The 16687-nt window shown below is 38.1% G+C and overlaps 1 long non-coding RNA gene across 1 annotated transcript in view; it reads left to right on the top strand.

The window, feature by feature from the left end:
- Nucleotides 1–16687, top strand: part of LOC112981690 (uncharacterized) — a 122382-nt gene that overhangs the window by 25625 nt on the left and 80070 nt on the right. The window contains exons 10-11 of the long non-coding RNA XR_003258778.2: nucleotides 67–227; nucleotides 3309–3525. This is a non-coding gene — a long non-coding RNA (uncharacterized LOC112981690). The remainder of the gene's footprint in view (nucleotides 1–66; nucleotides 228–3308; nucleotides 3526–16687) is intronic.

A 16687-nucleotide genomic window follows, 5' to 3' on the forward strand; every position in this document is an offset into this window, starting at 1 on the left:
CACCGATAATGCAGGGGGCCCCTGTTAACCCTTCTTACTTAACTGCACTTCTCTAACTTACTTTAGGATGACCCTGAGAGGAAGTGGATTCAAATCTTTGGAAGACAGAAACTGAGGTAGAGAGAGAGTCATACAGCCCTTCGCTATGGACGAGGTACCACAGAGCCGCGTCCAGGAGTTGAGACAGGGGCTCTGGAAGGGAAAGGGCAAACCTCGCTCCCTGGCACGTAGGTATCAAACCCCTCATCTCGCTGGAGAAAGGGTCTCTCATCCCAAATCCTTGCACAGGACGGGGGGAGGATTTGTTCAGATAAAAGGTTGGCCGTTACTTTCTGACTAATTAATTTTTGTGCAATTGCATTAAACATGGTCTTCAACTAGAAAAGCAGTCTGGAGCTGAGGCTACTTGGCTTTTGCATCTCAGGCCTAAATTCATCTGTGCATTGTATTCCCTCATTTGCAGTCTTTTTTTCTTTCTCAGGCCTAACTTGTAAACTTCTTACTTTGTGAAAGGAGTTAAGTGTTTTTTCCTCTAAATAGAAATTAAAACTCTAGCCATGATCCTTTGCTGCTGTGGCAGTGCAAAGGAGTACAAATAAGTAAGCTTTCATTAACAGAGACAAACTTGGTCTTCTGACATCTTATGGCAAGCCCAGACTAAGCAGTTGTAATGAAAGTCTAATTTTAAATAGAAAGAGCAAAACTCATCGACCACATATTGCTACCTCCTGCTTGCACTAAGCTTATGTTCGGCCAAGAGGACAGTGAGAAAAGCTACCCTACGTGTGTACTGGCTAAATGATTTGCTCCTACTAAATGGGTTTTCTTCGAGAAATACCAGTCATGTTTTATAAAGCTGGGTTTTACTTTGCAGTTTGGAACCCACAGTCACCTCATTCCTGAATATGACGTTGGATAAAATTGTTTTCCTTTCTAAAACCCTAAAAATAATGTTTTGGTCTGTTCATTTCAGGTAATAGTAATTGTCTAAATGATTACTGTACCTAAATTATTAGTTGCTGTCTAAATGAATGCCTGCACTGTTAGGTCACCCGGCGTTTTGTATGAGCATTTGTATTGCCTATACATAAATAATTTTCTTTTCTGATGAATTCACAAACTGCTGCCTCAAATGCTCCCTACATATTGTGTGTGTATTACTTGGGGTCTGAAACTAAGTGGGTAGATTGCTCACAGCAACGCATTTCATCCATGTCCTTTAGTTTCGGATGCAGAGTGCACCTCCAGCTGTCCAGGAGCACCTCCATTACCCAGCGTTGTGGTAGAGCAAATAGCATTCTGGCCTCAGTCTTCAAGCAGTAGATTAGTGACAGCAGTAGGCAGACAACTTTTGTCCCCAGGGAATATTAGAAATCTAGAGCTAGAAATAGATGGATTAACTGAAACGCAACCCAACCTCTGATCTACATTATTGCCTCTCTTCTTTATCTCACAAGGGATGCAGAGATAAAGAGTGATAGACACTGATAATGATGGAAGTCCATGATAATACACCGAAGTGATAAACTTCTTTGTGGCCCTCATTGTGCCCAGTTGTTTTCAGCTGGTTATGAGCTCTAGCCTCAAGCTATTTACACCATGATCAGGCTAGTAATTAGCAAAATGTTTAATATAATATAGAAGCAATTAGGAGGTGATAACATGCAATTAAGATGTGTTTTCAGATTAAAGATTTTATAGTGCTCTCTTTCTTGAAAAGATAAAGTGCCTATCTCAAAATGTCAAACTGCAGTGATTTAATCTGAGTTATTTTCAATTAATATGCATGTATTCTTGCGATGTGTTCACCGTTGTTATTGACATTGATAAATTAAGCTCATCCCAGCAGAATTTATCCTTGAGTCGCTCTATATTTCCTGAATGTCAGTTCTTTATTTGTATTTTTTTTATGCCTACAAGCTGTGCACGATCTAACTCTAAGTCCCTTGATTCATCCCTGGGATTACAGTAATGTGTCAGTCTGAGTGGAACAATAATCTGAAAGGGCATTGTTATAAATAGTGTGTTAGAATATAATTGTTTGTCATGTCGTTTCTCCCCTTTAAATCCCTCTGAGTCCTGTTTAAGTAATTTAGACAGCTAGAATGACAAGAGTCTTGAGATTTCACTTATAGAGTTGTCCAACCAGTCTTCAGCCTACCCGGCCTTTTGAGACTGTCTCATCTGCAGAGTAGGAAGTGCAAACAACAGATGAGTTCCGACTACACTGTGGATTTGTTATGAGATTTCACACAGGCCATTTATAGAACAATGTAAATGCTACTGATACTAATTTTGCTCTGGCTAGTCAATAGACTTGCTTAGACAATAGGCATTAGGATGTTTCCTATTATCATTAAAGAAGTTAAATCCCAAAGCATAGCAGTTCAGATACTGCAGTTCTGTGTCTGAAGGAGAGGCTTTTTTAAAAGAGGCTTTTAGATAAATTTTCCAATCATAAAGAAAAAATATTAGAGGCAAGAAGGACAGGAGATGCTTTTTGCTGAGCCAGCTTTTTTCTCAAAAGAGGTAAAGCACCTTCAATTAAAAAATATGCTAAAAATGGGGGTACTCTACTTGATCCAGTTTCTGGATCATGGAGGATTACTCCTTGTAACACATATTTTGCTCTTTGGTCCTTTCTAGCTTTTTTACATCATTTCAAGCAATGAGGCATTTAAGCACCAGAGAATGTGCACATGCCACATAACAAAAGGTTCTCCTGAAATTTAGTTATAATTCCCTTTCCTTTTTCGGCTATGTATTTTCACCGTAGCTAGTGCTAACACTTTGCAAATATTTGTATTTATGTCTTTTCTCCTTCCCTTCATTCTACCCATTTAGGGTCTGTTTGATGATATTTTGGACACACATGATTGCAAAAAGGCAAGTTAGCTGGCAGTCATTGCTAAGCAGGGCAATTTACATTTGGCTTTGTGTCATCTGACTGTGATTAAACTCTTTGGAGACTGTGGATTTAGTAAAGTAAGATGATATAACTCACCATAGTTTATGCTGACTGGCCATTTCTTATTATCATTTAGTCAGCTAACCCAGTTCTTAACAGGATAGTCGAACACATTGAAATGTTGCTATTTGACAATCCCTGAGTCATTGTTGGTCAAGCCATGCATATTAGATTCCTGTCTATAGGTAAGTGTTGATAATATTTTTCATTAATTATGTCAGACCATCTTCCAGCCTCTCAGTATCTTTCAGATAAGTCACTCAGGGCTTAGAATCAAATGCCGTTCTCAAGTGTTATCTGTGAATATCTCACTGTCCTGTCCCTCGATTTTGCTTCACAGACCAAAGACAAGCAAAGAACAAACAAGAAGATTAAAGGAAACCACCAAAAGCTGTAGAATTGTCAGCTAGTACTAGTGCTCATTATATGGATGAAGTTGTTGACATTTTACATATATAAATGGTCTGAGAAAAGCTATGTAAAGACTTGAAAAGAAGCCTTTCTTTTGACAAGAGGAAAAAGGAAAAAATGTTAAGAACCTCTGCTGAAATTTATTGGTGAGTAGGTAAATATCTCCTGCCACTGGGCCAACAAGAAATCCCACTCTAGGACTGAGATTAGCTGTACTCAGCTGATTCAACCCAATAGTACTGAGGTCAGGTGGAAAGGAGTGACAAGCTAGCTGGAAAAGTTGTAATAGTAGTGTTTATTTTGGATCAGTACCAAAGGTATGACGAGTTATCTGGAAATATTTTAAATGTCTGGGGTAAATAGAGAGACTCAACCCAGAAAGAATTATGGTGTTTCCTTCTCCTGTTTGGTGAGGTAATTCTGTGAGAATATCTTTGCTTTGCTCAATGGATCATACTTTGGTAGAGGACTTACTGGCTGCAGCAGCCAAAACTGATGGCAGCACTCTCTTTGGTTTCAATGGCTATAAGGTGGAGCCCACAACCACGGGGGGCTGGTGGCAATGGATGTCCCATCTTGGACACTTCAGCCAACCTCACAGCAGAGAGGGGAGAAGGTCCTTGCATACTGATAAAGCAGTGCAAATGCTGGAGTCAGTGAAATAGTTGGTGTCACTTTTACAAAGATCACCCTGTTGTTCATCTTGAAGCAAGTGCTGAAAGCAGATCTCAAAAAAGGCTCCTAGTTGCCTCTGATTGTCTGTGTTACCCTGAGCAAGTTACTCAGTAGTCCAGAGGTGTTAACAGAGGGAGATAATAACTAAGGTTGGAAAAATAAAGGATAGATATAAAAAAAATTAATGTTGACAATATAAGACACAGTCTAATACATAAACAAATATACCAGCTACACAAGTGTTCAATGCCACTGGGATATTAACCAAGAGGGGTATGTCTATGCTGGATTTGCCTCTAGCTACAATTATAAGACCATTTGTCCAATATATTTTTGTCTAAAATTTTTCTTTACAGGCACGCCATCAATGTCATACAGTGCTTACTGAATTATGCCACTCACATATTTAATAACAAATAATCCTTACAGGAACTATTATGGATTTAAGTGTGATTATAGTAAGGATATCCAATAGCTACTTTAACTTATACAAATATCCATTTTGCAAAGCCACAGACTTAATTATGCTGTAGCCCATATCTGTGTCAGTTTTAGTTGTGCTTCTAATAACTTCTTTTTACTTCTGACTAAAAATGATGTGTGTTACAAAATTTTCTCAAATAGTGTTTGTGATTATTAGGTCATCCCCTCACAGCTGAGAAATGTGACATTGAAAATGTTACAAAGTGTGCCAGAGTTAGTGTCACTAGCCATTTCTTTGGGTTAATTTCTGTATAAGTGAAATCAGAATCAGGCCCAATATTTAATGCAAATGGTCTTTCATGTGTGACATAACAGAAAATTAAAAATTTCCACTTGATCAATAGTGTCAGCTGGTAAAAGAAAACGTGGTTTTTTTCTAGTGTTTGTTTCTCTGTTTCCACATTTATGTAAAGCACATTTAAGAAAAGAGGAAAACAGATTTTTGCACAGCTACCTTTGAACCTTGGAGTTGCTTTACAACACTTATTGCATTACTAACAAGCCACAGGTGTACACTACAGGAGCGGGTGAAAATGTAATTGAGGGGTATGATGACAGTTAATTGTCCATAATGTATTTATCCCAAGATGCACTTATGCATCTGTTATATATTTAGGTATTTGTTACTAGTAGCTTTGGTGATACTTAAGCAGAGGGGCATCTATATCTAAAAGACAATAAAAAAGGAAAATGCTATCAAGGGGCTCTAAAGTGGCAAGACAAAGAAAGTTCGTCTCTTTTTCACTGTCTCTGAAATGAATAGGCCTATTTATTTCAATGGGATTTTTTTTTCCATGTATGCCATATTACGGTTTGAGTACAAAACACTTGACTCCTATTTCAGGGTGTACTACGAGACTGAATTACTTGATTACCTGCAGGCATTTTAGTAGTGATATATTTTGATATTTGCCTTTCTAATATAGTTTCTTCTCTGTTTCAGCTTATTGTTGTTATAAAACAGCTTTGCACAATAGATTAAAGTAGCGCCTATTCACCCATTGACACGTAGAGGATTTATGTGTGGGAGTAACCCACAAAATTCCCCTCCTCTTTACTGCCTCCCTCCATGCATGCCTTGAGAATAGATGTGATAATTAGTCATCTACTTTTATCTATATTTGTATGCCATCCAGACATTTAAGATGAGAACAACAAGCCGCTGTACTGAAGCGGTGTCCTGAATTCAAAATGTTGTGATACAGCTCAGCTGACTTACGGTGATTGTCCATTTTCTGGGCCTGCTTCCACTCTCTGTGAAGGCAGTAGCAAAACTCCCACAACGGTCAGCAGTGAGAATAACCAAGCCTCAAAAATGAGGTTATTTCTTTTTGAGATAGATCAACAGAAGCAAAATAATTGAAACCAATGTGCATGTCTTTAAAATCCAGCATAGATTATACCAGTCACAACAATATCATGTTAGTGCAGTGATTAGTGTCAGGCAAACCCTGACAATAGCTTATACTTTCCAAAACTTACGATGTAAATGGACACGCTGTACAAGGAGGAATAGAAAGGAGCAGGCTAACCCAGTATCACACAGTGGCAGAGCCGAGATCCTCACTCAGTTCAATAGTGCATTATGCTCCTTGCAAAGTTAACTTTGTAATCAGAGTTCATCTTTCTTGCTGCAGAGCTGGTCCTGCATTCTGATTTTCTTGCACGTACTCCTATTAAGTTTAGCAGGATTTTGTAAGAGGGACAGTAGTCCAGCTACATGTAAGATCAGGGCCACATTATCTTAAAAGCACAGAACTCAGTTCATATCAGAAGCTGTTTGCTACATTTGAAATTAGCTAAACATTAGCATCTTAGAAATATTATTGTAAGTTGCTGAACACTGATATTAACCTGCTGCATGCTTGGAGTGCTCTGATAAAAATGCAGTTGCTGTGGTAATTGTTATATTATGTTCAGAAAAGTGCCAAGAATATAATTGCTTGCAAAATGACTGTGCAGTTCAGCTTTAATCTACATGGCAAAACTGTTTACTAAAATTAAAAAAAAAAATCCAAGTCTTTGCATAAACAACTATATTCAGAAGTAGGCTCTTTATTAAACTTTTAACACCAAAATTATGTTTATAGTTTTTAACGAGATGCTATTTGTAACATCTGCTGCTAAAAACAAAACCAAAAAGCATGTAGCACCCAAGAAACCCCAACAAAAAACAAAACCCCAAAACACAACAAACCTAAACCACCAGAGGATGATTTCCTTAAGAATGTTCTCTCAGGTATGTTCAGAATATTAATTAGGCCCATCTATTTCTGTCGGATAATAACAATGTCCAAGAACTGAATAGAATCTGTGACCTGTGAAAGGGCCATTCATATGCTTTAGTCTGCCTTAGCGCATTCCTTAACAAGTGAACATAGACCTTTTTCATAGTCAACCTAAATGTTTCAACTGTGTGTTTCATGGTTTGGTTATTGTGTCTCCAAAACACATAGCTTTTTTCTTTCTCTCTCTCTCTCTCTCTCTCTCTTTTTCTTTTTTTCTTTTTCTTTTTTTTTTTTTTTGGTCTAGTGGGAAGTATTCCATGCTCCTCTCATTTAAATGCTTACACATTTATGGTTATTTTTACTGCCATACCTATGGGGCTTCTTACTGTATTGCCTGTAGCTGAAGGAGATTTTAAAGGAATTAAATTTGTTCAGTTTAAATCTTCAGGGGCATACAACAATATCTTAAACAATTAGCAATAATTAAAAAGCATCTATTCGAACTGTGTAAAAACCAAATAGATTTCATTTAAATACAGTAGTCAGGCCTAGAGGTTTTTTCATTAGCATTAGGAAGGATCTTCTCTCCTCCCCACCCTGCATTTATTTTAGGCAATTTTTCAGCAGTTACTTTATTAACGTATTCTGTCAGTTGTTTGGCGGCTTCCAAGGTACAAAATGAGTTTGTCGTTTCAGAGCATTTCCCAGTAGGTTTGTCAGGGATCACCGAAGCCTCCATACAGCTGACTTGAGCTGGCACACTCTTTGGTTGCCTACGCTGAGGCTGAAAATTGAACTGATTCAGAAACTTAAATGTTAAATGCAAGTCTTTCTATGATAGGCACATTGGCTGTGCAAATACATCCACTGCACAGTAGTCTAATGGAGATACAGTCCCACACATAATCTTGGTATATCTCTGTAATTATAATAAACATTAAAATGACATTAGAAATATTTGAAGATCTTACAGACAAATCTCTCTTCATTCTGTGGGTCTGAGTTGTTAGATTTGCTGAGTGATTCTCCTCTGATGCAGTGCTCTGTGTGAGCAGGACTGTCCTCAAGCATGGTGCATGCACTGTGAGCAGTGTCTGGTGCTCCTGTGGACATCAGTGATGGTGGAAGGTACCATCAGGTGGAAAGCCAAAAGCTAGCTGTGGTTAATCCTCACCCAGAACTCCTTCCCCATACAGCCCCAATTCATCTTGCGTTTCTTCTAAAGCATACTTGGGAACCTAAAGTCAAATACAGGATGTAGCTGGGACCTTTTTAATTTGTGCTGTTGTGAGTGAATTGTGTGTGGAGAGGGAGGTTTCATGCTGCCCCTTACATGCCTCTGCTCTTTTCCCTCTCTGTTCATAAACATGTTCAAAATTTTCATGAGAATTGTAGCATGAATAATGCTGTTGGGGTGCGGTGTCACATATGTACTTTTTGGTAGCAATTTTGATTTAAAGATGCCCAGCTGATCACTCTTGCTCCCACAGCACAGTTCAGTGACCCCAAAAGAAACTTGGGTTGACATATCAGAGAGGGCAGTGTACAGCAGCCAGGGATAGAAAGGCTCAGTAGGCTTAAGGGAGAGTGGCAACCTCTTTTTCCAGCTGAAGATAATGTCTGCAGAACTGCATCATTCCTGTGTTATAATCAAAAGTACTTAGACTTTTAGATACAAACTGAGCAAGTTTTACAGAGCTATTTTATGGCGGTGCTTAAATACATTAGGATTCAGCTCCCCTCCTTTTTATAATTTAGCCAACAATGTATAAATTTGGCTAATGAGTTCTTTTTTCAAACTTGATATCAATGGATATTTTCATAAGTGGATGAAAGGGGAAAGGATACATTCTAGACAGTTTGTTGTAAGTGCCAAAGAAAGTGACAGCTATCTACATGAGCAAAATTTCTAACAGAGCCTCACCTTCACTGGAAAATGCTTAAGAGTCCACAAATAGAAAAAGGTTAAAAACTACTGACCTAAATAATTGGTTCAATTTTCAAGAGTGCTGAGCATCCAACTGTTCTCATTGATTATAAACAGATGATGATAACAAATAACAGCTCCCATAGTTGATGAAAGGGATCTTTTCTCGGGAACTTGTCCACAGATGCTTAGAAGAAGGATACATCTAATACAAGTCTTTGATAAAGAGGAACATTTCTCCCTTGGTTGCCTATTTTGTATGCATAGCGTACATAAATATTTTTGCTTTCGCACTATCTTATTTTTCCTTAGAACTCAGTGTAGAATTGAACTGTAACAGATAAGAGAAAGCATAAGACAAGATCTTAGTTTCATATGTGGATTGTATGCTACTTCATGGTTCAGTCCTGAAACTGCTTTCATATTTACTGTATTTTTACATCCCTTTTTAAACTTTGTAAATTCAACTTCCTATAATACAGGAAAGTCAAAAAAATGTATGAATAATCTTTTAAATTTTATACTAGCTTTAGATCTTTTTTGGTTGCCACATCCAATAAGTTTCATGTTTTGATTCTATGTTATCGTGGTAAATACAGAAAACCTGTGTTGTTTACTAGGAGGAAAATTGTAGTAAGTGTGACCAGGAGAAAATTCAAGCTTGCTTTTTAACTGATAATTCCTGACACCTTCCTTAAAGTCTTTCTTTTTGATGTTCCTATTCATACACTTCGGATTGCTAGGTTTTTAGAGGTTCATCTTAATTAATCTTTTGAAAGGTTCTGCCAGATTGATATGGACAGTGAATTTTGTCAGTCTTGTTATGCAATACTTGTACTTGTGACTGACAAGAATCTGAATTTAAAATACTCAAAGTCCTCGTGACAGAAAGGCTTTATATATATTTGCAAAATATCAGGGTTCTAAAATAATCAGGATTCTAAAATAATAACCCTGGTCCATTTTGTCCAATTCTATATTGCTCTTATCTATCAATATTTTGGGTAGCTATATCATACCAATTGTCAGCAATGACACAAATTTATTGCAGAAGAGTGTTTTCCAGCACTTCTTGTTCTAAGTGAGGGCATTATGCTGCAATGTTGACATTAGCTCGAGCCGGCTTAGTTTATACAGAGATTAAGCCATCTGATCTCTAAAGCCATAACTGCCAGGCGAGTGTTTGTATGAGTATTTGACTAAATCAGTAATCTGTCCTCAGAATGGTTTAAAACTGAAAACTCTCCTACCCCCAAAATTCTCCAGACAACTATTTAGAGATAAGATATTCTAGTCTTGCATTTCGGAAGCATGTATGGTCATTGTGCCATTATCCCACAAGGTGCTAAGCTTGGCTAAACAAGCAATGCTGAGCGTAGCCTGTAACTGCCAGGCTTGCTCACTATGCCCGGTACATACTGAATGGCAAAGTGGAGTAGGGTCTGAAGTCAGTGAGCCACTGATAAACCATAAGGGGTAGGAAAGGGAAAAAAGGATGCTCAGACACAGAGGAGATCTGCAGGCAACTGCTGGTCATTGCACTCAGCAAGTGAATGAAGCTGTGCTATGGGAAAGGGCAGCAACAGTCATGAAGGTACCACCTACACCTGCCTCACCCTCTGCCTATTTTAATGACACCCAAATGCTTTCAAAATCATCAATTTCACATTATGACTTCAATTTAAAGTGAAGTTTTTTAAAAAATAAATACAATCATCCTCTCCACTCAGAAGAGGGAGCCAGAAAGCCAAACTCAGGAAATCCTGGAGGCCGTAGAAATAGGAAGGCTGCTGAGAACACACACATGCAAATGGCAAATTTGATTACAACGATGGGCTGTCTGCTTTGCAGCTCCTGGAAGCCCACCCTCAGCCATAAAAATGCAAAAATAGTGCAACAGGCAATGTGGCAGAACAGGGCGCTCTGTATTCATTCACAATTAGGTGTTCTATTCTGTTGTCACCAGATGCTGCCACGCACATTACACAACAGAAATGGGATTAGCAGGAATAACAAAAACCTGTCAAAGCACAAAACCATGGCCTAGTAGTCCTGACAAATTAAACAGCCTACAATGAGTGCCAGAGCATGAAAATCACTCACCCTTCTTCTTCTATCTCTCAGAGGTAGGCAGTAAATGTCTTCTTAAAGGCAGGCCACCATGTAGTCAACACAAGAAGAAGGGAAAAAAGGCATTTTCATTTCTGATTGAGTGTAGAATAAGGATAAACCACCTGGCTAGTGAATATCTGAGAACTGTATGTTTCATTCGGTAAAATACAGAATAATTTCCATGTTCCTGGTATGCCCTAAGTAACCTATGACCTAAGTAACAACTTAAATTTTGTTATACCTATCAATACTCGTTCTGTAGTTATGAACTGCTATGGATTGCTGTTCACATTACATAGATTTATATCTATGTAATGCAAAATAAAATAGGTTGAATAGGTAAGAGAAACTTATGCTTTGCTCACTGTGCTCATGCTGGTGGGTCATCAACATAGGATGCTGGAGGATTCAGAGGGTGAGAGAAGGCTATCTGTATAGAAACCAGCTCCAAGGCTGGAAACCAGATGATGAGTTCTTTGTGCATTGCTCTGGGACAGCTGCAGCATTTGCAGGTTTTTAAGATAAGAACAATGATAAAACAGGAAGCTGGTGCCTGCTATAGCCTGTTTTACTTATCTTGAGTTTAATAATGGTGTTATTAAGCTGAGCAGCCAACTGTGCTTGAAATTTCTTTAGAGCTATGTGATGAGTTGCTCTTTGTAATGCAGTGGTCCATTCTGCATCAAACATGTCAGAAACAGTGACTTGTGACAAGCTTTCTCACGTGCTTTCTTCAGGGCATCTTTTGGCTTTGTGGGCTGTCTGCCGCTCACCCTATTCTCCGTAGCTGGTGATCAGTGGCCATTCTCATTGCATCTGTACGGCTCTTCAGACAGAAGTTTTTTTCTCCCAGCCTCTTTCTTTACTCTCTGGTCCTAAGCTTGGTGTGCTGGTATCCTTGCCATAACCTCAACTTTATGGTTCTTCATTTTTGCTGTATACGGTTTCTATTAACAGATGTGAAAGGACATCAGCTAAGGTGAGGGGTACGGGTAGGTAGCTAGAAGATCAAAATCATTAGGCAGATTTCCAGATGATACTTTCTCCCACAATTCTCTTTTGTTTCCTATACTTCTTTATCCTCACTTCTCTTCCTGCCTAAGGGGTGGCAGATGAGTAACTCAGATTTAGCTGCTACTGTAAGTTTAGATGACCAATTCAGCAAGGGTGACAAATGCTACTTTCTTGACCCCATAAGATTTCCAAGATTTCTTCTGGGAATTACTTACAGAAGATGTATTTCTTATCTGTGGCACAAAAATCATTTTTCCACTTTATTTCCGCCCTCTGAGAAAGTCCTTGGAGTAATAGATAAAATGTCAGAAATAATTAAGAAAAATACTGATATACACTGTGGCAGCGAATTATACCTTTTGGAGATAGTCATTGTCATTGTCTGTAGCCAGTCCCCTGATAGATATAAATGCCAGCTTTATCACCTTATTTTAGATGATGATGTGTTGAATCAATGTTGATGAAGACTATATTTTGGGAACTTCAGTTGAAGGGAAAAAATATTTTCTATTGAGAAGCAGAAGACCTAAGTTCAAAACTGAGTAAGTAGTCAACATAGAATACAGAAATTCCTTCATATAATAACTGTTTGATCCTGTTCATGAAAATTGTTCCTTCTGTTTTCCATTCTTAATTTCCCTTTGACTTGCTTTTGCCTTAGACACCTTTGTGCATGGAAAGTAAATATCTCTGTATAAGAGTGCTTAGACCATAACCATGTTAATATGTTTAACAAATTAAACACTCAGAACATCATGTCTGCAGTGGTGGGCCAGTGACAATGGCTAAACTCAGAGAGTTCATGTCATCTTCATGTTGTGAAGGAGAAAATAGGTAGGTGCTGGCCTTCAAGGAATTTCCATCATGGAATCTCCTGTGACTCCATAGCATACATACTAATATTTCAGCAGCCATATGCTATGGTAGATATAAGCAAAGCCAAAGAGATCAGAGACCTTTCCTACAGCAGATTTAGGAAATGCATCCTTTCTCTTGAGGTTTCTTGCAGGAACCGATAGCCTTGGAGACAACAGAAATGTTTATGTTTTCATGACATCCTAGAAAGGAGCGTATAAGGTTTACCTGAGAGACAAGTGAACAATACTTACATTTAAATAGAAAATACAACACATTGCTTGCCCCAAAGTGACTGAAGCAGAAACTCCCAAAATATTTCAAGCAGCTCAGGTAATCCTGATCGAGAAAACTGCCACTGTGGAAGAATTAAGAGAGTGAGCTTAAAGGGGCTGATTTGCAAGACAGTAGAGACACTGGCCGATAAGAAATGGAGAGTTGATGTTAGTGTGATAAAAAGCATAAAAGCAGAATGGCAGGAGAAGATGCAGGAAGAAGAATAGGAATGGCAAGAAAATATAATGAAAGATATACAGAGGGCTGGTTGCATAGCAAATTTGCCTGCAATAAATATAATGTATCAGTTCACTCAGGGCTGGTGGTAGCACAGTTCTGTCCCGGACTTTTAGTCTAAGAGCTTGCTTTCTGCTCAGCATGGAGAGCATGTACCCTGTTAGTACACTTGCCCAGGAGCAATGCCTTTACTTTCCTGACTAAGCTGCTATTCAGATTATTAGGTGTTTATGTCCTTAAGAAAGAAACTTTTTGTCTCACATCTTTTTTTTTTTTTTTTTTTTTTTACAAAAAGTCATGTTTATTTTCAAGGGAAATGGATCATGACTAGATTTATAGTACTGTGTTCTCAAAGATCAAAATGCATGACCACAACTGATTTATACTTTTATTTATAGGAAGTAATATAAAGGAGCAATGAGCTTATATGCAGCTTAAGTGTTAGGCATTTATCTTTTTCAAAATGCATTAGGAAGGCAAATGGACTTGGAATGCCAGTTAGAAAGCAAGGATCGCTCACTGCAATTTATTACTTTTTGTATTTAGGTAGATTTGGAGTACGAGTTATAGTGTCTGCAGATAACTTGAACTGCCTGCTGCTGCTCTGCTATATACTGTGAGGTACAAGGTAGCAATTGGTTGCATAAGGGGATAAGATTTGGTACTAAATCCTCTTCAACTTCTAAATGATACTTCTGTATTCTTTGATTTTTAAAAAGCCTTAAGAGATATGTCTACATAGTAGATAGATACTATAACCTGCTCTGGAATGTCTCTATATAAAATAGGTCTTGCATCTGCATGCAAACCTCTGTAGCTTACTAAAAATTTTTTCCATACCTTGGGAATTCTGGGATATTGGGACAGAGCTCAGGGCAATAGTAGTCATGATCTACATTTGACGTAAAAAGTAGCTGGGGACAAAATCCTCAGCAGGGGCATGCCCCAGGCATGCTGTGTTAACATGAAGGACAATCTCTTAAGCCAAAACATTGTAATTAAACTATTTTTCTGCCCCAATATATTCTAGTTATATATTCTACTTATATATAAAACCCAGACTCTCCCAGAAATTTTTTAGAGTTTTTCTGATATGTTTTGATCACTCTTTTTTTGTAGCTTTAAATCTCTTTTCTCCTTGTCTATATATTCAAAGAAAAAATAACGATGGAAAAAATATCCTGTTTGCTTCATGGACAGAACAGGTCTCTGATGGCAAACAATAGCTCGTTGTTCATTTTTATTACACAGGCATGTAAACCCACTGAGACTGGCTAGGGAAGTCTACATTTTGCTGCCTTCATAGAGTTCTATATGGAAAGCATGGAAAACTCTGTGGTATCTGAGACATGCAAGCAGTCTCCAAGAATACAGTGTGCAAATATAATCTGATACATGTATCAGGGAGCTGGAAAGTACATTGCATTTTCATGTAAATGTATTAGCAAAGTCCTCAAAACTAATTTCTTGAAGTAGTTAGGAAAGCTGACAGAGCATAACAGACCCGGACACTCTTTTTCTTGTTGCTCAGCAGACTGTGTTGATTGGCTGGGCTTAGCAGAGTGCTGCACACATCAACTAAGTACAAATTGTTGGCATCACCTGAAGATTATTGTTATCACTGGAAGACTGCCTGTCATGTGGTTAGTTTTAGCGCACAACATGGAGTGTGGTATGAAGCAAATTGTGGATGTTGTAAGATGGAGTACGAACTCGGGAGCTGCAGAGCATATCCATGCTGACACAGCCAAGGGGGCCTGGCAACCGAACTCTGGCTCCTGCTGGCCCGAAACCCAGATCTACCGAAACTTCTGAGAAGACCCCCTCTCCTCACCTCCCTGTTGGCATCACTGTGCTTTGAATCAGGCTCTGTCCTGCTGACATTGCAAAGGATGAGTCCACCTTAATACTTTAGTTTGGCTCAGGCATGTACTTCTAAAGCAAATCTTGTGACCATCTCCACTTTTTGTGCTTTCGTTCACATTGAAGAACAGTCTTGAGTGTGTGAACTGGAATTGCTTCTGGATAAATGTAAACCAAAAGAGGTGCTCCAGGAGTACATCTGATGTACTCAGTCTATGGGGTCAGACATGAGCTACTCTCAATTTAAAAAGAAAAAAAAAAAAGGCTTGTAATGATTATAATGTCGATCTCTGGTTTTCAGCATCAACTGTTTTGCCCTGCAGATCCGCTTCTGCTGGTCTGCACTACTTGCTGGCATAGACATAGCCTTAGGGCTCAAATAAGCTTTTTCTTGCAGTATAAAAGAATCTTTCTTGTAACTTCAGAGGATGCTAAGTCTGTCTGTGGTTCAGGTTCTTAAAGACTGAAATGGTGAAGATAATACTTGACCATCTTTATCAAACAGTACACATTCTCAGATGAAAGGCTGGGTAGGTCCAAAATGTAGTATTAATATTTTAACTCTGACTATGGCACCAGAATCCTTATATAATTCTCTTTAATATATACATATATTTAAAAGGTACTCATCTGAACAGTTAAAAATATATCAAAGTTCATGGCATTGCACTAACCAGATTATTCTCTTAATACAAAGTGCTTGGACTGCCATGTGATTTTCAGTGCCTAGTAATTGTTTATGGACCAGTTTGCATCACAGTGCTGTGTATATATATAAGGGTGAAGCAAAACAGCAGCCTCTCTTGGTGTAGCAGACTGTTTCTAAATAAATCTGTATCAGGTAGGTACAGTCTCATCCTATATGAGGCAAAAATCATGAATCAAACATTTAAAATATTGTGACAGTGTGACAGGGCAGTTTGACATTGTGAATCTTTCATGAAAGAAGAAAAATATTCTTTGCAGTGTTTTGTTTCAGCTGTTTTACTCATAATCAGATTTTCTTCACTAAGAAAATACTGCCCTTTGGATTTTTGCATTGAAATGTGAAAGCAATGTACACATATCCAAGTGAAATTAGATTTGGTTATTTTTTTCTCTTATTGAAAATCAAAGGTACTTAGGACCCAACATAGGAATTGTTTATGTCACTGCGATATCAAGCCATTTTTGTGGAATTGCAACAAAACATGATAAAACACAATTCTTTGCTGTTGATGCTGTTGGCAATGTTTTGGACTAGTGAAAGAGACACATGCCTTATTATTCAGCTGTATTTTGCTTTCTATATTAATATATGATAAACATACAATTAGTTCTATAAGTCTTTGAAAGATACAGATTCACTTTAATATTTTAAAATTAAGTTTGATCCATCTTAACTTTCAGCATGAGTTCTCATTGGCAGCATGACGTTAATAAATCATCAGAGCACCATTGATCAACTGACTTATTTAACACTGCACAAACAGCAAGAACTTGCACTGGGCCACAAACCCCACACCGTGCCTTTGTCATTAAGAGAGTTAATAATTTCACACTGACAAGTTATTAAGTTCTCTCTAGCCTCAGAGTTAATAAGAAAAATATTTAGAAGAGGCTTGTAAGCAAAGCACTAGCCTGCTTCCTAAGAGAGGC

Source organism: Dromaius novaehollandiae, chromosome 9 (assembly GCF_036370855.1).
Source record: "Dromaius novaehollandiae isolate bDroNov1 chromosome 9, bDroNov1.hap1, whole genome shotgun sequence".
NCBI lineage: Eukaryota > Metazoa > Chordata > Aves > Casuariiformes > Dromaiidae > Dromaius > Dromaius novaehollandiae.